The following is a 22,534-nucleotide window of genomic DNA, read 5'->3' as shown; positions in this document are numbered from 1 at the left end:
TGCGAGGGATTGGTGGCTGCCTACGTGGTACCACTGGCTGCACTGGTGGGACTTGCTGGGCCTGTCGCACCCTCCTTCTACTCCTGCGTCTCCTCTGTGCTGCCTGTTGTTGTTGTTGTTGTAGTTGTTGTTGCTGGTGTAGCAGTACAGGCATGTCCTCCAGTCCCAGGGCAAGTGGGATCATTTTGGTGTAGGAAGGGGTGTGTGGGTGTGCTTCTTTTGTACTGGGACACACTCCATTTACTCCAGCTGTGGTGACTGTGTGCACCTGTGGCAGTTGGCTACACTGCAGGTTGCTATTTACGGGTGTTCCGCGATGTCTGTAATACCGCCATCGTGCAGGCCCTATTTACCGCCTTGGGGATGCCGGTAAGTGCATGCCCGCGTGACTTGTGATGTCCTCCTGTTAGTGGCATCCAGTTATTCCCGTCGCGAAGGGGCGTGTGTACGTGCACATTCCGGTAAGAAGGGGCACGGTACGGGTGGTGGCGGTATTGCCGGGTTATCGGCTCATAATGGACTGGTCCCGTAATCGATGCCGGCAATACCATGCCACCTTCCTTTTTTCACTACCTCCATGCTTGTAATGAGGTCCTTTTTCTCTCTGCCCATCTGCCTATGTCTGCCACTATGTCCCAGTGTGTCTGTCTCTCTCTCTCTCCCTCTGACCAGACAGTCAGAGGGAGAGAGACTGCCACTGTGCCTCTGTGTCTCTGTCTCTCTCTCTCTCTGCCTGTCTGCCTATCTCCCTGCCATTGTGTCTAAGTGTGTCTGTCTCTCTCTCTCTCTCCCTCTCCCTCTGACTGTCTGCCTATCTGTCTGCCACTGTGTCTACGTGTGTCTGTCTCTCTCTCCGCCCGCCTGCCTGTCTGCCACTATGTCTCAGTGTGTGTCTCTCTCTCTCTCTGCCTGCCTGCCCATCTGTCTGCCACTATGTCTCAGGTTGTCTGTGTCTCTCTCTGTCTCTTCCCGTCTGCCTGTCTGACACTGTGTCTCTGCCTCTCTCTCTCTGCCTGTCTGCCTATCTGTCTGCCACTGTGTCTAAGTGTATCTGTCTCTCTCTGCCTATCTGTCTGCCACTGTGACTAAGTGTGTCTGTCTATCTCTGCCTGCCTGCCTGTCAGTCTGCCACTATGTCTCTGTGAGTCTGTCTCTCTCTGCCCGTCTACCTATGCCTGCCACTATGCCTCAGTGTGTGTCTCTCTCTCTCTCTCTCTCTGCCCGCCTGCCTTTCTGCCTTGTATTATGTCTCAGTGTGTCCGTCTCTCTCTCTCTCTCTCTCTCTCTCTCTCTCTCTCTCTCTCTGTCCATCTCCGATCTGTCTGCCACTGTGTCTCAGTGCGTCTGTCTCTCTCTGCCTATCTGTCTGCCACTGTGTCTAAATGTGTCTGTCTCTCTCTGCCTGCCTGCATGTCAGTCTGCCACTATGTCTCTGTGTGTCTGTCTCTCTCTCTCTCTCTCTCTCTCTGCCTGCCTGTCAGTCTGCCACTATGTCTCTGTGAGTCTGTCTCTCTCTGCCCGTCTACCTATGCCTGCCACAGAGAGAGACAGACACACAGAGACATAGTGGCAGACTGACAGGCAGGCGAGCAGAGAGAGATAGAGAGAGACACACTGAGGCATAGTACAGGGCAGATAGGCAGATGGGCAGAGAGAGATAGTGAGAGAGACACTGAGGTATAGTGGCAGACATAGGCAGATGGGCAGAGAGAGACAGACACACAAACACATAGTGGCTGACAGGAAGACAGGTAGAGAGAGAGAGAGACAGGCACACTTAGAGACAGTGGCAGACCGATAGGCGGACAGGCAGAGAGAGACAGACACACTTAGACACAGTGGCAGACAGATAGGCAGACGGGCAGAGAGAGACAGACAGAGGCAGACTGATACATAGTGGCAGACAGATAGGCAGATGGGCAGAGAGAGAGAGAGAGAGACAGACAGAGGCAGACTGAGACATAGTGGCAGACAGATAGGCAGATGGGCAGAGAGAGAGAGAGAGAGACAGACAGACAGACACACTGAGACATAGTGGCAGACAGGCAGACAGGCAAAGAGAGAGACACACAGACACACTGAGACATAGTGGCAGACAGATGGACAGACGGCAGAGAGAGACAGACACACAGAGACATAGTACAAGGCAGACGGGCAGAGAGATAGAGACAGACACACTGAGACACAGTGGCAGATAGATGGGAGATGGACAGAGAGAGAGAGAGAGAGAGAGAGACACTGAGACATAGTGGCAGACATAGGCCGATGCGCAGAGAGAGATAGACACACACAGACATAGTGGCAGACAGATAGGCAGGCAGGCAGAGAGAGATAGAGACAGACACACTGAGACATAGTACAAGGCACATAGGCAGGTGGGCAAAGAGAGAGAGAGAGAGAGACACACTGAGGCATAGTGGCAGACATAGGCAGATGGGCAGAGAGAGACAGACACACAGAGACATAGTGGCAGACTGACGGGCAGGCAGAGAGAGAGAGAGAGAGAGAGACAGACACACAGAGACATAGTGGCAGACTGACATGCAGGCAGGCAGAGAGAGACAGACACACTTAGGCACAGTGGCAGACAGATAGGCAGAGAGAGACAGACGCACTTAGACACAGTGGCAGACAGATAGGCAGAGAGAGACAGAGACACAGAGACATAGTGGCAGACAGACAGGCAGATGGTCAGAGGGAGAGAGAGAGAGAGAGAGAGACAGACACACTGAGACATAGTGGCAGACAGGCAGACGGCAGACAAAGAGAGACAGACACACAGAGACATAGTGGCAGACATAGGCAGACGGGCAAAGAGAGAGACACACAGACACACTGAGACATAGTGGCAGACGGATAAACAGAGACATAGTGGCAGACAGGTAGACAAGCAGATGGGCAGAGAGAGAGACAGACACACTTGGACACAGTGGCAGACAGATAGGCAGACAGGCAGAGAGAGAGAGACTGAGACACAGAGGCATAGTGGCAGACAGACAGGCAGACGGGCAGAGAGAGAGAGAGAGAGAGAGAGAGAGACTGAGACATTGTGTCAGACTGACAGGCAGGCGTGGAGAGAGGCAGAGAGGCAACCATGAAATCCCTGATTATAGCTCGAGCTCTGGGTTGGGCTGCTGCCCGTCTCGACCCACCGGCTTCACATCATTTCTGACTGATATCCCACTGTGATCAAAATAACAAACCCACATTCGTTCATCTGTTCAAATCACACCCCGGGGATCAGGAAAGAGATAAATAGCTTCTGAGCTGCTCTGGTGCAGATGCGAGCAGCTGGGGGTGACCGCCCCCTGCAGGAGCCCCAACACACTGTAGCGGCAACATCCCCAGGACAGCGATGAAACTCTGAGGCGGGGTAAACCCTCAGCAAGAACAGGAGAGCAACAGAACCAACACAGAATCATGATTAGTTCCAGCTTACAGGTGACGCTTCAGTGCCCCCTAGAAGCCAAAAGGATTGCATCGGATTACAGAGATCAGGGGGTGTTGTGTGGGATACGTAGCCTGGTTATTTATCCACCCACTGACTGCATCAAACTGTGTGCTGTTTGGCGCCTGTACGCGTGATTTGTAAGCAGTGGTGCCCCCCAGACATTTTCCATAGGGGTGGCCACACTGGAAATCTTGGGGTGGCACACCAAAACAAACACATAACTGAATTTTGGGCTGGTGGGGTGCCAGCGTTTTTATAAGGGTGGCCGTCGCCCCTCTTGGCCGCCACTTGGTGGCGCCTCTGTTTCTAAGCAGTCTTCTTAGAGTTAATGGGCCTCATTAGGAGTATGGCAGTAAGGCAACAACAGCGCTGGCGTCGTCATGAGTCCCAATGTCTTAATTGTTGCTGAAATGACCTCCTTGTGTAAAAACATTTATTGACCAAGGCGGTCACCAGCCACTTGGTTTATGGGCACTATGTGTGTCCTCACATCGGTTAGTTGCGTAGGTGGCCTGTTAAAACAAACATAGGCATAGCCAATAGTTTTGGTTTGTTAATAGGTATTTGCCAGGCACTGACCCAAAATCCCAGGTTCTCAGACTATTTTCCAGCTGTTGCCATCATATAGCCAGGAGGTGCCCGGCAAATGCCTATCCCAAGCCTTCTCAAAAATCAAAACTGTTGTCTTTGCCAATGCTTGTGTGAAGAGCCTTCATTTGAGTGTAACTGGCAACCGATTGAGGCAAAATTCCAGAGCACCAGATGATGCACCCACGAGGCACCACATAGACCCACCCCAAGTGAGGACAGACCCCTGCCTGGGATTCCTGAAGAGTGTAAAGTACCAAGCCCTAGTGGTGAGCAAAGTGTTCATCTGCAAAGCGACTCGTGCAGGAATCCGCATTGGATTCTGGGATTCCGCTTCCGCCCGATCTGCAAAATCAGCATTACTTTTTCAGCCGCCACTGAAACTTCCTTTGTTTTGTGCGGTTTTGCGCAGAGCGTGGCGTTTCGTTCCCATGTTAGTTTCGTGTAACGCAACGAGAAACTTTGCACATGTCTTTTATTCGATCCTTGCTAGTTTCGTCCAGTGACAGAAGAAGCTTAGCACAATGTTTCTCTTTGTGAGTGATTTGCGCAGCGGTACAATAAACTTTGCGAGGCCCATTTCACATCGTGAGCTGCAGGAAAAACTTGATGCCACATTTTTTGGTACACAAAGGTGGCGAAATTGCGGAATTTTGGCAAAACAGGTCAACATCTTTCAGATTTTGCTTCCGCGGCAAGCAGAACAGAATTTTAATTTGATTTTTATTTTTACTTTTTTATTTTTTTATTTATTAAGTGCATATGGTTAAATTAACCTTTCACATTACATAAAACCATAAAATACATAAAATAAATGACAAACATACAATTATACATAGTCTCAGACAATTAAAAAGAAACCTTTCTGACCATCATACAGAAAGATAAGAGAGATAGAAAGCACCTAGACACACAATCGATATTTCACCTTTTCCCAGATGTGCCATGCCCCTGCGGGAAGGACAAGAGCTTCTGCCCCATACATCTGACTCTATGTAGCGATATGGAGCGCCCCCCCTATCGTACATAGGTAGAAGACTAGAGCACTGGGTCAGGGCATGTCGAGCTGTCTCCATTGCATCACCACAAAGCCTACAAGTTCTAAGGTCGCGGGGTACACCCGTCCAAGCCCCAGTGTAAGACAACACTAGGAGAATATCAAACCTGAGATATAATATGAATTGCACCAAACCAGGGAAACGATATTTGAGGAAGTCACTCTCTGGGCTACTCCCAGATAGACCCTGATACGTGTATTGTACATATCTGGGGTGTAATGCCAGTATGTGAGTAGATTGGGCACGACGGTCAAAGACTCGTGTCCTGTCCTCAATTCCAGCCAGATGAGAATCAATCATTGAGGAGGGGAGAGTACTTAAACCAATGTCCAAAAAGTGAAACATAACTGTTTTTACCAACCCACGATACCAGGTACTCCGGGAAACTCTCCGTGCATGTATAACAGAGTGATTCAGAAGATTTGCCTCAATGTTTGCTTCAAGGGTGATTTTTGCCCAAAGTCAGCAAGCAGCGAGTTTCCAGAGTGAGGTGAAAGACTGCAAGCCAAGCTCCAACCTGACAGCCTGCACAGGTGCCGAGCAAGGCAAGCCCAACAAAAAGAATGCAAAATCTGCGCCTTGAGGCGTTGCAGCCATCAAACAGCGCTTTCCCGGAGTACCTCAAGAGAGTGCATGATTTGATAATAATAATAATATGTCATTTATAACGCGCTTAATGCCCAGAGGTTTCCAAGCGCGGACCCAGGGCTCAAATCTGTGTGGGTCTGTGTCGTCTTGCTTCTAAGGCGAGCACGTTGCTGCTGAGCTATCTTCCCGAGACTAATTGCAGGGACAATAAAGTGTTTATAGGCCATCCGTTTGGCTTCAATCGAACCCCCACCCAGTCTACTGATAATGCTTGTGAGAGCAAGCCATTTAGACCATGCCTTTTTACAGACTGCATCTCCTATATATGTTAAGGTTAATGTTAATGTTAATGGTATTTGTACCGTGCATCGTCACCAACGAAAATGGTCCCCAGGTGCTCAGGCGGATCTGCAAATGTGAAGGCGGGGTGGGTTAGTACGGTGAAGAGGGAGTAGGGTAGTGAGAGACGTGGTGTCCTGTTGGCAGCTTCAGTTCGGTTTACACCGTGCTCTGAGCTTTGGTGTGAGTATCGGATCAATGTCAGTATGCGTGTGCTGTTGGTGTGGCTTATGTGTTTGTTGTTGCGGTGTGGTGAAGTGTGTGCGGTTTGCTCTGCATGAGGTGGTTGTGTAGGTGTGTGTGTGAGTTAAATATGCAGAAATTCAAGCTTTTGGGTTAATGGGCTATATGTCTTGCAACTAACAATCACAATTTGGCTCAATGCCTAGATTTGAGAGTCTTGTATAGTGGGTGAGCGGCCTAGGCCTCACAATACAGTAGGTTTTCGTAATATAACACACATAGATGGCTTGTCACACCCAGATCCGAGAGTATTATATAGTGGGAGATTGCTAATATGGACAATTCTCTAAGAGAGCGATGCAGGTTAACATTCACAGTACTATCTTAATAATCACGGTTCCATCCCAATGTGGCACTATCTAGATGTGGCGCAAGGGAAGATGAACAGTTCCCCAAGAGTGCGACGCAGGCCAATGTTCCCAGTACTGTCCCAGCGCAGCTCGGTCAATAATTAACAATCCCCACCCTTTGTCGGGTGATTAGTAAGCAGAGCCGGCCTTAGGTGGGGGCGAGCCGGGCAACCGCCCGGTGCGCCACGTCCCCCGGTGCGCCATGCCCCACAGGGTGCCTTTTGCCCCCGCCACGCCAGCTCGAAGGAGTCTTTAAAGGGCTCTCCCGAGCTGGCGTTGTGGGAGAAGGTGCAGCAGGTGGCCTTTTACTGTAAATTGTGCCCGCGGCAGGGCGGGGGGCATTTAAATGCGCCCCTCTGCCGCGGGCACTTTTCACAAGAAAAGGCATCATTAGCCCCACACCACGCCAGCTCCGGGGAGTCTTTCAAGGGCTCCCCCGAGCTGGCATGGTGGCAGAAGGTGTGGCAGGCCCCAAAGCGAGGAGGTTAAAAAATAAAAAGTGGCACCTCCTTGCCCCGCCCCCTGTTAATCAGGGGGTGCTGTGGGCGAGGGGGGGGGGGGGCAATTCGCCCAGGGCGCTGCTGCCCTTAAGGCCGGCCCTGTTAGTAAGGGAGGCCTGGCCAGCTGGGTTCTGAGGAAAGGTAGAGTGGCAGGGCTTTCTGGAGTAGAGGGATGCCACACTTCTCTTGGTCGTTGCTGCTGGCCTCACCTGCTGAAGAGTCATGCCCAAATATTTGTATTCTCCCACTTGTTCCAATGACTGACCCGCTATTTTCCGGAGAGCGCCATATGCTCGCTTCCCGATGGTCCTCATTTGAGTCTTGGAAATGTTCACCCCCCTGGAGACCATGACTGGACGCATAAGCAGTCAAAGCCTCAATAGAACGTTGCAGACCTACAGGAATGCGCTCGACAAGGACCCTATCGGCTGCATAGGTGAGGCGGTGTATTACTTCCCCGCCAAACCTGGGGGCAACGGTGTTTAAGGAACGTAAGCATTCTGCGAAATCGGAGACATATACATTATATGACGTGGGAGCTGGCACGCAGCCCTGCTTTAGGCCTCCATTGGTAGGAATAGAGGCCCCCAGAATGCCAGATTGCGCGAGGCGAGTCTGCACCTCAGTATCTGAGTGCAGCAACTTTAGGAAATTCAAGATGGAATCATCTGTGCCCCAGGTCTCCATCTTAGATCAAAGTATCCCCCCCCTAGAACGCTATCAAAAGCCGAGCTATAATCCACAAAGCACATATACGATGCCTGGTCTGGAACGGGCAGGGTATCGGAAAATAGGGTAGACGAACCCATAAAGGCTGACTCGGAACAGAATGGAACCATTTCGCCCAGCCCTACTAAGCACTCACAGTGTAAAGAAGAGAAACATGTGCTGCCCTCTAAGAAAGCCATGACAGGCAGGCAAGCAGAGCACCAGAAGGCACACGCATGTACAACTTGAGATGATAGTTTATTTATAACGCGTGTAATACATGGACCCGTGGATCGAACCTGTGTTGCTTCTGTCGTCATGCTTCCAACGCGAGCGCGTTGCCGCTGAGCTATCACAGAGTGCACTACGCGAGGGCCTGACACAAAGACAGGGGTGGGGTGCAAATCTGCAGTGAGGGTCCTCACAGGCAGCAGGAACCACTGAACTCACAGCATATGAGAGACTTGCTGCAGAGTCTCCTGCATAACCAGCCCAAAACGCAGCCCATTCACAGGACACTGCAAGCACCGCAAGACATGGATGGGACCCAGGGAGGGCAGGACGCAGCTGGGATAGGACTAGAGAGGCCAGTGACTCACCAATAACCTGCTGACCCTGGAAGATGGGCAGGTGGAAACGGACAGACCCCACCACCCCCGGAGCTTGGCCACGGAGAGCTTGGCCACCCCCGGAGCTTGGCCACTCACCACCCCCAGAGCTTGGCCACCCACCACCCCCAGAGCTTGGCCACTCACCACCCCCGGAGCTTGGCCACGGAGAGCTTGGCCACCCCCGGAGCTTGGCCACCCACCACCCCCGGAGCTTGGCCACTCACCACCCCCGGAGCTTGGCCACCCACCACCCCCGGAGCTTGGCCACTCACCACCCCCGGAGCTTGGCCACCCACCACCCCGGAGCTTGCCCACTCACCACCCCCAGAGCTTGGCCACTCACCCCCCCCCAGGAGCTTGGCCACTCACCACCCCCGGAGCTTGGCCACTCACCGCCCCCAGAGCTTGGCCACCCACCACCCCCGGAGCTTGGCCACTCACTGCAAAGCCACACAGAGATAATGGAGGCTCTGCTCCTCAAGTGAGCCAATGAGAGTTGAGCTATGGGCACACAGGGATCCTGCTCTCTAAGTCGCCAATGGCAGATGAACTTTGGGCTCATGTGGCTCTCCCTCCTTGAGTGTTCCAATGAGAGGTGGGCGTTGGGCCAATGGGACCCTGCTGTAAAAGTGCTATGATATATGATATGATAAGACATTTATAACGCGCCTGTACACAAGTGTTCCGAGGTGCTTTAGGATAATGCGACTTGCTTCTCAGGTGAGCCAATAAGAGCTGAGCTTTGCGCCCATGGGTGCTCTCCTCCACAAGTGAGCCAATCAGAGTTCAGCTTTGGGCCCTTGGTGAAGGGACACTGCCCATTAGATGAGCCAATGAGAGTTCAGCTTTCGGTCCTTGGGGATTCTAAACTGGACAGAGCCAATGAGAGTTCAGCTTTGGGCCCTTGGTGAAGGGACACTGCCCATCAGATGAGCCAATGAAAGCTCAGCTTTGGGACCTGGGTGAGGGGATACTTCCCCTCAGGTGAGCCAATGAGAGTTCAGCTTTCGGTCCTTGGGGATTCTTCACTGGACAGGGCCAATGAGAGTTCAGCTTTGGGCCCTTGGTGAAGGGACACTGCCCATCAGATGAGCCAATGAGAGTTCAGCTTTCGGTCCTTGGGGATTCTTCACTGGACAGGGCCAATGAGAGTTCAGCTTTGGGCCCTTGGTGAAGGGACACTGCCCATCAGATGAGCCAATGAAAGCTCAGCTTTGGGACCTGGGTGAGGGGATACTTCCCCTCAGGTGAGCCAATGAGAGTTCAGCTTTCGGTCCTTGGGGATTCTTCACTGGACAGGGCCAATGAGAGTTCAGCTTTGAGCCCTTGGTGAAGGGACACTTCCCATCAGATGAGCCCGTGAGAGCTCAGCTTTGGGCCCTTTGTGAAGGGACACTGCTCATCAGATGAGCCAATGAGAGCTCAGCTTTGGGGCCTGGGTGAGGGGATACTTCCCCTCAGGTGAGCCAATGAGAGTTCAACCAGGGTGATCATGTCCACTCCTCCCTCACATGGTCTAGGACACAGGAGAAGCTCCCCATTGGTCTGCACGGATCCTAAGAGTGACCAATGCCGGCCTTTCTTGTTGTGGATTACCTCCTCCCTCACATGGTCTGGGGCGTAGAAGAAGCTCCCCATTTGGTCTGCAGGGATCTCGAGAGTAATCTCTGCTGGGAGTTCTTGTGGTGGATCATCTCCTACGTCGCGTGGCCTGGGAAATCGGAGAAGCTCCCCATTGGTCTACAGGGATCGCAAGAGTGATCTCTTCTGGGAGTTCTTGTGGTGGATCATCTCCTACGTCGCGTGGCCTGGGTCATCGGAGAAGCTCCCCATTGGTCTACAGGGATCGCAAGAGTGATCTCTGCTGGGAGTTCTTGTGGTGGATCATCTCCTACCTCGCGTGGTCTGGGACATAGGAGAAGCTCCCCATTGGTCTACAGGGATCGCAAGAGTGATCTCTTCTGGGAGTTCTTGTGGTGGATCATCTCCTACCTCGCGTGGTCTGGGACATAGGAGAAGCTCCCCATTGGTCTACAGGGATCGCAAGAGTGATCTCTTCTGGGAGTTCTTGTGGTGGATCATCTCCTACCTCGCGTGGCCTGGGCCATCGGAGAAGCTCCCCATTGGTCTACAGGGATCACAAGAGTGATCTCTTCTGGGAGTTCTTGTGGTGGATCATCTCCTACCTCGCGTGGTCTCGGACATAGGAGAAGCTCCCCATTGGTCTACAGGGATCGCAAGAGTGATCTCTTCTGGGAGTTCTTGTGGTGAATCATCTCCTACCTCGCGTGGCCTGGGACATCGGAGAAGCTCCCCATTGGTCTACAGGGATCTCGAGAGTGATCTCTGTTGGGAGTTCTTGTGGTGGATCATCTCCTACCTCGCGTTGCCTGGGCACTCGGAGAAGCTCCCCATTGGTCTACAGGGATCGCAAGAGTGATCTCTTCTGGGAGTTTTTGTGGTGGATCATCTCTTACCTCGCGTGGTCTGGGACATAGGAGAAGCTCCCCATTGGTCTACAGGGATCGCAAGAGTGATCTCTTCTGGGAGTTCTTGTGGTGGATCATCTCCTACCTCGCGTGGTCTGGGACATAGGAGAAGCTCCCCATTGGTCTACAGGGATCGCAAGAGTGATCTCTTCTGGGAGTTCTTGCGGTGAATCATCTCCTACCTCGCGTGGCCTGGGACATCAGAGAAGCTCCCCATTGGTCTGCAGGGATCTCGAGAGTGATCTCTGTTGGGAGTTATTGCGGTGGATCATCTCCTACCTCGCGTGGCCTGGGAAATCCGAGAAGCTCCCCATTGGTCTACAGGGATCTCGAGAGTGATCTCTGTTGGGAGTTCTTGTGGTGGATCATCTCCTACGTCGCATGGCCTGGGACATCGGAGAAGCTCCCCATTGGTCTACAGGGATCGCAAGAGTGATCTCTGCTGGGAGTTCTTGTGGTGGATCATCTCCTACCTCATGTGGCCTGGGACATCAGAGAAGCTCCCCATTGGTCTACAGGGATCTCGAGAGTGATCTCTGTTGGGAGTTCTTGTGGTGGATCATCTCCTACATCGCGTGGCCTGGGACATCGGAGAAGCTCCCGATTGGTCTACAGGGATCGCAAGAGTGATCTCTGCTGGGAGTTCTTGTGGTGGATCATCTCCTACGTCGCGTGGCCTGGGACATCGGAGAAGCTCCCCATTGGTCTACAGTGATCGCAAGAGTGATCTCTTCTGGGAGTTATTGTGGTGGATCATCTCCTACCTCGCGTGGCCTGGGACATCGGAGAAGCTCTTCATTGGTTTGCAGGGATCCTGAGAGTGACCTCTTCCGGAATTTCTTGTGGTGGAGCGCAGGAAGGAACTAGTGGGTGGGGGGGTGTTCATTTTGTTAGGTAGAGGTAGCTTCAAGCACACGCAGCTCAGGGACAAGAAGATAGGGGACATAGGGCCGGGAAAGGTGGGGGTGGGGATCTTACCTTTCCCAGGGGGATAGGCCTCGCAGAGGTTGTTCCAGAGGCAGGATCCCAGCGACTCCATGGACTGAGGGTGCTCCAGTGGCAGGATCACAGTGACTCCATGGACTGAGGGCGCTACAGTGGCAGGATCACAGCGACTCCATGGACTGAGGGTGCTCCAGAGTCAGGATCCCAGCGACTCCATGGAATGAGGTGACCCAGAGGCAGGATCACAGCGACTCCATGTACTGAGGGTGCTCCAAAGGCAGGATCACAGTGACTCCATAGAGTGAGGGTGATCCAGAGGCAGAATCACAGTGACTCCATGGAATGAGGGTGCTCCAGAGGCAGGATCACAGCGACTCCATGGACTGAGGGTGCTCCAGTGGCAGGATCACAGTGACTCCATGGACTGAGGGCGCTACAGTGGCAGGATCACAGCGACTCCATGGACTGAGGGTGCTCCAGAGTCAGGATCCCAGCGACTCCATGGAATGAGGTGACCCAGAGGCAGGATCACAGCGACTCCATGTACTGAGGGTGCTCCAAAGGCAGGATCACAGTGACTCCATAGAGTGAGGGTGATCCAGAGGCAGAATCACAGTGACTCCATGGAATGATGGTGCCCCAGAGGCAGGATCACAGCGACTCCATGGAATGAGGGTGCTCCAGTGGCAGGATCACAGCGACTCCATGGACTGAGGGTGCTCCAGTGGCAGGATCACAGTGACTCCATGGACTGAGGGCGCTACAGTGGCAGGATCACAGCGACTCCATGGACTGAAGGTGCTCCAGAGGAATATTCCCAGCGACTCCATGGAATGAGGGTGCTCCAGAGGCAGGATCACAGTGACTCCATGGAATGAGGGTGCTCCAGAGGCAGGATCACAGTGACTCCATAGAGTGAGGGTGATCCAGAGGCAGAATCACAGTGACTCCATGGAATGAGGGTGCTCCAGAGGCAGGATCACAGCGACTCCATGGAATGAGGGTGCTCCAGAGGCAGGATCACAGCGACTCCATGGACTGAGGGTGCTCCAGTGGCAGGATCACAGTGACTCCATGGACTGAGGGCGCTCCAGTGGCAGGATCACAGCGACTCCATGGACTGAGGGCGCTCCAGAGGCAGGATCACAGCGACTCCATGTACTGAGGGTGCTCCAGAGGCAGGATCACAGTGACTCCATAGACTGAGGGTGCTCCAGAGGCAGGATCACAGCGACTCCATGGAATGAGGGTGCTCCAGAGGCAGGATCACAGCGACTCCATGGAATGAGGGTGCTCCAGAGGCAGGATCACAGCGACTCCATGGACTGAGGGTGCTCCAGTGGCAGGATCACAGTGACTCCATGGACTGAGGGTGCTACAGTGGCAGGATCACAGCGACTCCATGGACTGAGGGTGCTCCAGAGGCAGGATCCCAGCGACTCCATGGAATGAGGGTGACCCAGAGGCAGGATCACAGCGACTCCATGTACTGAGGGTGCTCAAGAGGCAGGATCACAGTGACTCCATAGAGTGAGGGTGATCCAGAGGCAGAATCACAGTGACTCCATGGAATGAGGGTGCTCCAGAGGCAGGATCACAGCGACTCCATGGAATGAGGGTGCTCCAGAGGCAGGATACCAGTGACTCCATGGACTGAGGGTGCTCCAGTGGCAGGATCACAGTGACTCCATGGACTGAGGGTGCTACAGTGGCAGGATCACAGCGACTCCATGGACTGAAGGTGCTCCAGAGGCAGATTCCCAGCGACTCCATGGAATGAGGGTGCTCCAGAGGCAGGATCACAGCGACTCCATGGAATGAGGGTGTTCCAGAGGCAGGATCACAGTGACTCCATAGAGTGAGGGTGATCCAGAGGCAGGATCACAGCGAGTCCATGGACTGAGGGTGCTCCAGTGGCAGGATCACAGTGACTCCATGGACTGAGGGCGCTACAGTGGCAGGATCACAGCGACTCAATGGACTGAAGGTGCTCCAGAGGAAGATTCCCAGCGACTCCATGGAATGAGGGTGCTCCAATGGCAGGATCACAGTGACTCCATGGAATGAGGGTGTTCCAGAGGCAGGATCACAGTAACTCCATAGAGTGAGTGTGATCCAGAGGCAGAATCACAGTGACTCCATGGAATGAGGGTGCTCCAGAGGCAGGATCACAGCGACTCCATGGAATGAGGGTGCTCCAGAGGGAGGATCACAGCGACTCCATGGACTGAGGGTGCTCCAGTGGCAGGATCACAGTGACTCCATGGACTGAGGGCGCTCCAGTGGCAGGATCACAGCGACTCCATGGACTAAGGGCGCTCCAGAGGCAGGATCACAGCGACTCCATGTACTGAGGGCGCTCCAGAGGCAGGATCACAGTGACTCCATAGACTGAGGGTGCTCCAGAGGCAGGATCACAGCGACTCCATGGAATGAGGGTGCTCCAGAGGCAGGATCACAGCGACTCCATGGAATGAGGGTGCTCCAGAGGCAGGATCACAGCGACTCCATGGACTGAGGGTGCTCCAGTGGCAGGATCACAGTGACTCCATGGACTGAGGGCGCTACAGTGGCAGGATCACAGCGACTCCATGGACTGAGGGTGCTCCAGAGGCAGGATCCCAGCGACTCCATGGAATGAGGGTGACCCAGAGGCAGGATCACAGCGACTCCATGTACTGAGGGTGCTCAAGAGGCAGGATCACAGTGACTCCATAGAGTGAGGGTGATCCAGAGGCAGAATCACAGTGACTCCATGGAATGAGGGTGCTCCAGAGGCAGGATCACAGCGACTCCATGGAATGAGGGTGACCCAGAGGCAGGATCACAGCGACTCCATGTACTGAGGGTGCTCAAGAGGCAGGATCACAGTGACTCCATAGAGTGAGGGTGATCCAGAGGCAGAATCACAGTGACTCCATGGAATGAGGGTGCTCCAGAGGCAGGATCACAGCGACTCCATGGAATGAGGGTGCTCCAGAGGCAGGATCACAGTGACTCCATGGACTGAGGGTGCTCCAGTGGCAGGATCACAGTGACTCCATGGACTGAGGGTGCTACAGTGGCAGGATCACAGCGACTCCATGGACTGAAGGTGCTCCAGAGGCAGATTCCCAGCGACTCCATGGAATGAGGGTGCTCCAGAGGCAGGATCACAGCGACTCCATGGAATGAGGGTGTTCCAGAGGCAGGATCACAGTGACTCCATAGAGTGAGGGTGATCCAGAGGCAGGATCACAGCGAGTCCATGGACTGAGGGTGCTCCAGTGGCAGGATCACAGTGACTCCATGGACTGAGGGCGCTACAGTGGCAGGATCACAGCGACTCAATGGACTGAAGGTGCTCCAGAGGAAGATTCCCAGCGACTCCATGGAATGAGGGTGCTCCAGAGGCAGGATCACAGTGACTCCATGGAATGAGGGTGTTCCAGAGGCAGGATCACAGTGACTCCATAGAGTGAGGGTGATCCAGAGGCAGAATCACAGTGACTCCATGGAATGAGGGTGCTCCAGAGGCAGGATCACAGCGACTCCATGGAATGAGGGTGCTCCAGAGGCAGGATCACAGCGACTCCATGGACTGAGGGTGCTCCAGTGGCAGGATCACAGTGACTCCATGGACTGAGGGCGCTCCAGTGGCAGGATCACAGCGACTCCATGGACTGAGGGCGCTCCAGAGGCAGGATCACAGCGACTCCATGTACTGAGGGTGCTCCAGAGGCAGGATCACAGTGACTCCATAGACTGAGGGTGCTCCAGAGGCAGGATCACAGCGACTCCATGGAATGAGGGTGCTCCAGAGGCAGGATCACAGCGACTCCATGGAATGAGGGTGCTCCAGAGGCAGGATCACAGCGACTCCATGGACTGAGGGTGCTCCAGTGGCAGGATCACAGTGACTCCATGGACTGAGGGCGCTACAGTGGCAGGATCACAACGACTCCATGGACTGAGGGTGCTCCAGAGGCAGGATCCCAGCGACTCCATGGAATGAGGGTGACCCAGAGGCAGGATCACAGCGACTCCATGTACTGAGGGTGCTCAAGAGGCAGGATCACAGTGACTCCATAGAGTGAGGGTGATCCAGAGGCAGAATCACAGTGACTCCATGGAATGAGGGTGCTCCAGAGGCAGAATCACAGCGACTCCATGGAATGAGGGTGCTCCAGAGGCAGGATCACAGTGACTCCATGGACTGAGGGTGCTCCAGTGGCAGGATCACAGTGACTCCATGGACTGAGGGTGCTACAGTGGCAGGATCACAGCGACTCCATGGACTGAAGGTGCTCCAGAGGCAGATTCCCAGCGACTCCATGGAATGAGGGTGCTCCAGAGGCAGGATCACAGCGACGCCATGGAATGAGGGTGTTCCAGAGGCAGGATCACAGTGACTCCATAGAGTGAGGGTGATCCAGAGGCAGAATCACAGTGACTCCATGGAATGAGGGTGCTCCAGAGGCAGGATCACAGCGACTCCATGGAATGAGGGTGCTCGAGATGCAGGATCACAGCGACTCCATGGACTGAGGGTGCTCCAGAGGCAGGATCACAGCGACTCCATGTACTGAGGGTGCTCCAGAGGCAGGATCACAGTGACTCCATAGACTGAGGGTGCTCCTGAGGCAGGATCACAGCGACTCCATGGAATGAGGGTGCTCCAGAGGCAGATTCCCAGCGACTCCATGGAATGAGGGTGCTCCAGAGGCAGGATCACAGCGACTCCATGGAATGAGGGTGCTCTAGAGGCAGGATCACAGTGACTCCATAGACTGAGGGTGATCCAGAGACAGAATCACAGTGACTCCATGGAATGGTGGGTGCTCCAGAGGCAGGATCACAGCGACTCCATGAAATGAGGGTGTTCCAGAGGCAGGATCCCAGCGACTCCACGGACTGAGGGTGCTCCAGAGGCAGATTCCCAGCGACTCCATGGAATGAGGGTGCTCCAGAGGCAGGATCAAAGCGACTCCATGGAATGAGGATGCTCCAGAGGCAGTATCACAGCGACTCCATGGAATGAGGGTGCTCCAGAGGCAGGATCACAGCGACTCCATGGAATGAGGGTGCTCCAGAGGCAGGATCACAGCGACTCCATGTACTGAGGGTGCTCCAGAGGCAGGATCACAGTGACTCCATAGACTGAGGGTGATCCAGAGGCAGAATCACAGTGACTCCATGGATTGAGGGTGCTCCAGAGGCAGGATCCCAGCGACTCCATGGACTGAGGGTGCTCCAGAGGCAGATTCCCAGCGACTCCATGGACTGAGGGTGCTCCAGAGGCAGATTCCCAGCGACTCCATGGATTGAGGGTGATCCAGAGGCAGGATCACAGCGACTCCATGGAATGAGGGTGTTCCAGAGGCAGGATCACAGTGACTCCATAGAATAAGGGTGCTCCAGAGGCAGGATCACAGCGACTCCATGGAATGAGGGTGCACCAGAGGCAGGATCACAGCAACTCCATGGACTGAGGGTGCTTCAGTGGCAGGATCACAGCGACTCCATGGACTGAGGGCACTACAGTGGCAGGATCACAGCGACTCCATGGACTGAGGGTGCTCCAGAGGCAGATTCCCAGCGACTCCATGGAATGAGGGTGCTCCAGAGGCAGGATCACAGCGACTCCATGGAATGAGGGTGTTCCAGAGGCAGGATCACAGTGACTCCATAGACTGAGGGTGATCCAGAGGCAGAATCACAGTGACTCCATGGAATGAGGGTGCTCCAGAGGCAGGATCACAGCGACTCCATGGAATGAGGGTGCTCCAGAGGCAGGATCACAGCGACTCCATGGACTGAGGGTGCTCCAGAGGCAGATTCCCAGCGACTCCATGGAATTAGGGTGCTCTAAAGGCAGGATCACAGCGACTCCATGTACTGAGGGTGCTCTAGAGGCAGGATCACAGCGACTCCATGGAATGAGGGTGCTCCAGAGGCAGGATCACAGCAACTCCATGTACTGAGGGTGCTCCAGAGGCAGGATCACAGCGACTCCATATACTGAGGGTGCTCCAGAGGCAGGATCACAGTGACTCCATGGAATGAGGGTGCTCCAGAGGCAGATTCCCAGCGACTCCATGGAATGAGGGTGCTCCAGAGGCAGGATCACAGCGACTCCATGGAATGAGGGTGCTCTAGAGGCAGGATCACAGTGACTCCATAGACTGAGGGTGATACAGAGACAGAATCACAGTGACTCCATGGAATGGTGGGTGCTCCAGAGGCAGGATCACAGCGACTCCATGAAATGAGGGTGTTCCAGAGGCAGGATCCCAGCGACTCCATGGACTGAGGGTGCTCCAGAGGCAGATTCCCAGCGACTCCATGGAATGAGGGTGCTCCAGAGGCAGGATCAAAGCGACTCCATGGAATGAGGATGCTCCAGAGGCAGTATCACAGCGACTCCATGGAATGAGGGTGCTCCAGAGGCAGGATCACAGCGACTCCATGGAATGAGGGTGCTCCAGAGGCAGGATCACAGCGACTCCATGTACTGAGGGTGCTCCAGAGGCAGGATCACAGTGACTCCATAGACTGAGGGTGATCCAGAGGCAGAATCACAGTGACTCCATGGATTGAGGGTGCTCCAGAGGCAGGATCCCAGCGACTCCATGGACTGAGGGTGCTCCAGAGGCAGATTCCCAGCGACTCCATGGACTGAGGGTGCTCCAGAGGCAGATTCCCAGCGACTCCATGGATTGAGGGTGATCCAGAGGCAGGATCACAGCGACTCCATGGAATGAGGGTGTTCCAGAGGCAGGATCACAGTGACTCCATAGAATAAGGGTGCTCCAGAGGCAGGATCACAGCGACTCCATGGAATGAGGGTGCACCAGAGGCAGGATCACAGCAACTCCATGGACTGAGGGTGCTTCAGTGGCAGGATCACAGCGACTCCATGGACTGAGGGCACTACAGTGGCAGGATCACAGCGACTCCATGGACTGAGGGTGCTCCAGAGGCAGATTCCCAGCGACTCCATGGAATGAGGGTGCTCCAGAGGCAGGATCACAGCGACTCCATGGAATGAGGGTGTTCCAGAGGCAGGATCACAGTGACTCCATAGACTGAGGGTGATCCAGAGACAGAATCACAGTGACTCCATGGAATGAGGGTGCTCCAGAGGCAGGATCACAGCGACTCCATGGAATGAGGGTGCTCCAGAGGCAGGATCACAGCGACTCCATGGACTGAGGGTGCTCCAGTGGCAGGATCACAGCGACTCCATGGACTGAGGGCACTACAGTGGCAGGATCACAGCGACTCCCTGGACTGAGGGTGCTCCAGAGGCAGGATCACAGCGACTCCATGTACTGAGGGTGCTCCAGAGGCAGGATCACAGTGACTCCATAGACTGAGGGTGCTCCAGAGGCAGGATCACAGCAACTCCATGGAATGAGGGTGCTCCAGAGGCAGATTCCCAGCGACTCCATGGAATGAGGGTGCTCCAGAGGCAGGATCACAGCGACTCCATGGAATGAGGGTGCTCCAGAGGCAGGATCACAGTGACTCCATAGACTGAGGGTGATCCAGAGGCAGAATCACAGTGACTCCATGGAATGAGGGTGCTCCAGAGGCAGGATCACAGCGACTCCATGGAATGAGGGTGCTCCAGAGGCAGGATCACAGCGACTCCATGTACTGAGGGTGTTCCAGAGGCAGGATCCCAGCGACTCCATGGACTGAGGGTGCTCCAGAGGCAGATTCCCAGCGACTCCATGGAATTAGGGTGCTCTAAAGGCAGGATCACAGCGACTCCATGGAATGAGGGTGCTCTAGAGGCAGGATCACAGCGACTCCATGGAATGAGGGTGCTCCAGAGGCAGGATCACAGCAACTCCATGTACTGAGGGTGCTCCAGAGGCAGGATCACAGCGACTCCATGTACTGAGGGTGCTCCAGAGGCAGGATCACAGTGACTCCATAGACTGAGGGTGCTCCAGAGGCAGGATGTCAGCGACTACATGGAATGAGGGTGCTCCAGAGGCAGGATCACAGTGACTCCATGGAATGAGGGTGCCCCAGAGGCAGAATCACAGCGAATCCATGTACCGAGGGTGCTCCAGAGGCAGATTCCCAGCGACTCCATGGAATGAGGGTGCTCCAGAGGCAGGATCACAGCGACTCCATGGAATGAGGGTGCTCCAGAGGCAGGATCACAGCGACTCCATGGACTGAGGGTGCTCCAGTGGCAGGATCACAGTGCCTCCATGGACTGAGGGCGCTACAGTGGCAGGATCACAGCGACTCCATGGACTGAGAGTGCTCCAGAGCCAGGATCACAGCGACTCCATGTACTGAGGGTGCTCCAGAGGCAGGATCACAGTGACTCCATGGAATGAGGGTGCTCCAGAGGCAGGATCACAGCGACTCCATGGAATGAGGGTGCTCCAGAGGCAGATTCCCAGCGACTCCATGGAATGAGGGTGCTCCAGAGGCAGGATCACAGCGACTCCATGGAATGAGGGTGCTCCAGAGGCAGGATCACAGTGACTCCATAGACTGAGGGTGACCCAGAGGCAGAATCACAGCGACTCCATGGAATGAGGGTGCTCTAGAGGCAGGATCACAGCGACTCCATTTACTGAGGGTGTTCCAGAGGCAGGATCACAGTGACTCCATGGAATGAGGGTGCTCCAGAGGCAGGATCACAGCGACTCCATGGAATGAGGGTGCTCCAGAGGCAGGATCACAGCGACTCCATGTACTGAGGGTGCTCCAGAGGCAGGATCACAGTGACTCCATAGACTGAGGGTGATCCAGAGCAGAATCACAGTGACTCCATGGATTGAGGGTGCTCCAGAGGCAGGATCCCAGCGACTCCATGGACTGAGGGTGTTCCAGTGGCAGGATCACAGTGACTCCATGGACTGAGGGCGCTACAGTGGCAGGATCACAGTGACTCCATGGAATGAGGGTGCTCCAGAGGCAGGATCACAACGACTCCATGGAATGAGGGTGTTCCAGAGGCAGGATCACAGTGACTCCATAGACTGAGGGTGATCCAGAGGCAGAATCACAGTGACTCCATGGAATGAGGGTGCTCCAGAGGCAGGATCACAGCGACTCCATGGAATGAGGGTGCTCCAGAGGCAGGATCACAGCGACTCCATGGACTGAGGGTGCTCCAGTGGCAGGATCACAGCGACTCCATGGACTGAGGGCGCTACAGTGGCAGGATCACAGCGACTCCATGGACTGAGGGTGCTCCAGAGGCAGGATCACAGCGACTCCATGTACTGAGGGTGCTCCAGAGGCAGGATCACAGTGACTCCATAGACTGAGGCTGCTCCAGAGGCAGAATCACAGCGACGCCATGGAATGAGGGTGCTCCAGAGGCAGATTCCCAGCGACTCCATGGAATGAGGGTGCTCCAGAGGCAGGATCACAGTGACTCCATGGAATGAGGGTGCTACAGAGGCAGGATCACAGTGACTCCATAGACTGAGGGTGCTCCAGAGGCAGGATGCCAGCGACTCCATGGAATGAGGGTGCTCCAGAGGCAGGATCACAGTGACTCCATGGAATGAGGGTGCCCCAGAGGCAGAATCACAGCGAATCCATGTACCGAGGGTGCTCCAGAGGCAGATTCCCAGCGACTCCATGGAATGAGGGTGCTCCAGAGGCAGGATCACAGCGACTCCATGGAATGAGGGTGCTCCAGAGGCAGGATCACAGCGACTCCATGGACTGAGGGTGCTCCAGTGGCAGGATCCCAGTGACTCCATGGACTGAGGGCGCTACAGTGGCAGGATCACAGCGACTCCATGGACTGAGAGTGCTCCAGAGGCAGGATCACAGCGACTCCATGTACTGAGGGTGCTCCAGAGGCAGAATCACAGTGACTCCATGGAATGAGGGTGCTCCAGAGGCAGGATCACAGCGACTCCATGGAATGAGGGTGCTCCAGAGGCAGATTCCCAGCGACTCCATGGAATGAGGGTGCTCCAGAGGCAGGATCACAGCGACTCCATGGAATGAGCGTGCTCCAGAAGCAGGATCACAGTGACTCCATAGACTGAGGGTGACCCAGAGGCAGAATCACAGCGACTCCATGGAATGAGGGTGCTCTAGAGGAGGATCACAGCGACTCCATTTACTGAGGGTGCTCCAGAGGCAGGATCACAGTGACTCCATGGAATGAGGGTGCTCCAGAGGCAGGATCACAGCGACTCCATGGAATGAGGGTGCTCCAGAGGCAGGATCACAGCGACTCCATGTACTGAGGGTGCTCCAGAGGCAGGATCACAGTGACTCCATAGACTGAGGGTGATCCAGAGCAGAATCACAGTGACTCCATGGATTGAGGGTGCTCCAGAGGCAGGATCCCAGCGACTCCATGGACTGAGGGTGTTCCAGTGGCAGGATCACAGTGACTCCATGGACTGAGGGCGCTACAGTGGCAGGATCACAGTGACTCCATGGAATGAGGGTGCTCCAGAGGCAGGATCACAACGACTCCATGGAATGAGGGTGTTCCAGAGGCAGGATCACAGTGACTCCATAGACTGAGGGTGATCCAGAGGCAGAATCACAGTGACTCCATGGAATGAGGGTGCTCCAGAGGCAGGATCACAGCGACTCCATGGAATGAGGGTGCTCCAGAGGCAGGATCACAGCGACTCCATGGACTGAGGGTGCTCCAGTGGCAGGATCACAGCGAC

Source organism: Ambystoma mexicanum, chromosome 11 (assembly GCF_040938575.1).
Source record: "Ambystoma mexicanum isolate Mex_15411 chromosome 11, UKY_AmexF1_1, whole genome shotgun sequence".
Lineage (NCBI taxonomy): Eukaryota > Metazoa > Chordata > Amphibia > Caudata > Ambystomatidae > Ambystoma > Ambystoma mexicanum.
The sequence above is the reverse complement of the archived record's forward strand: the minus strand, read 5'-3'. Positions refer to the sequence as shown.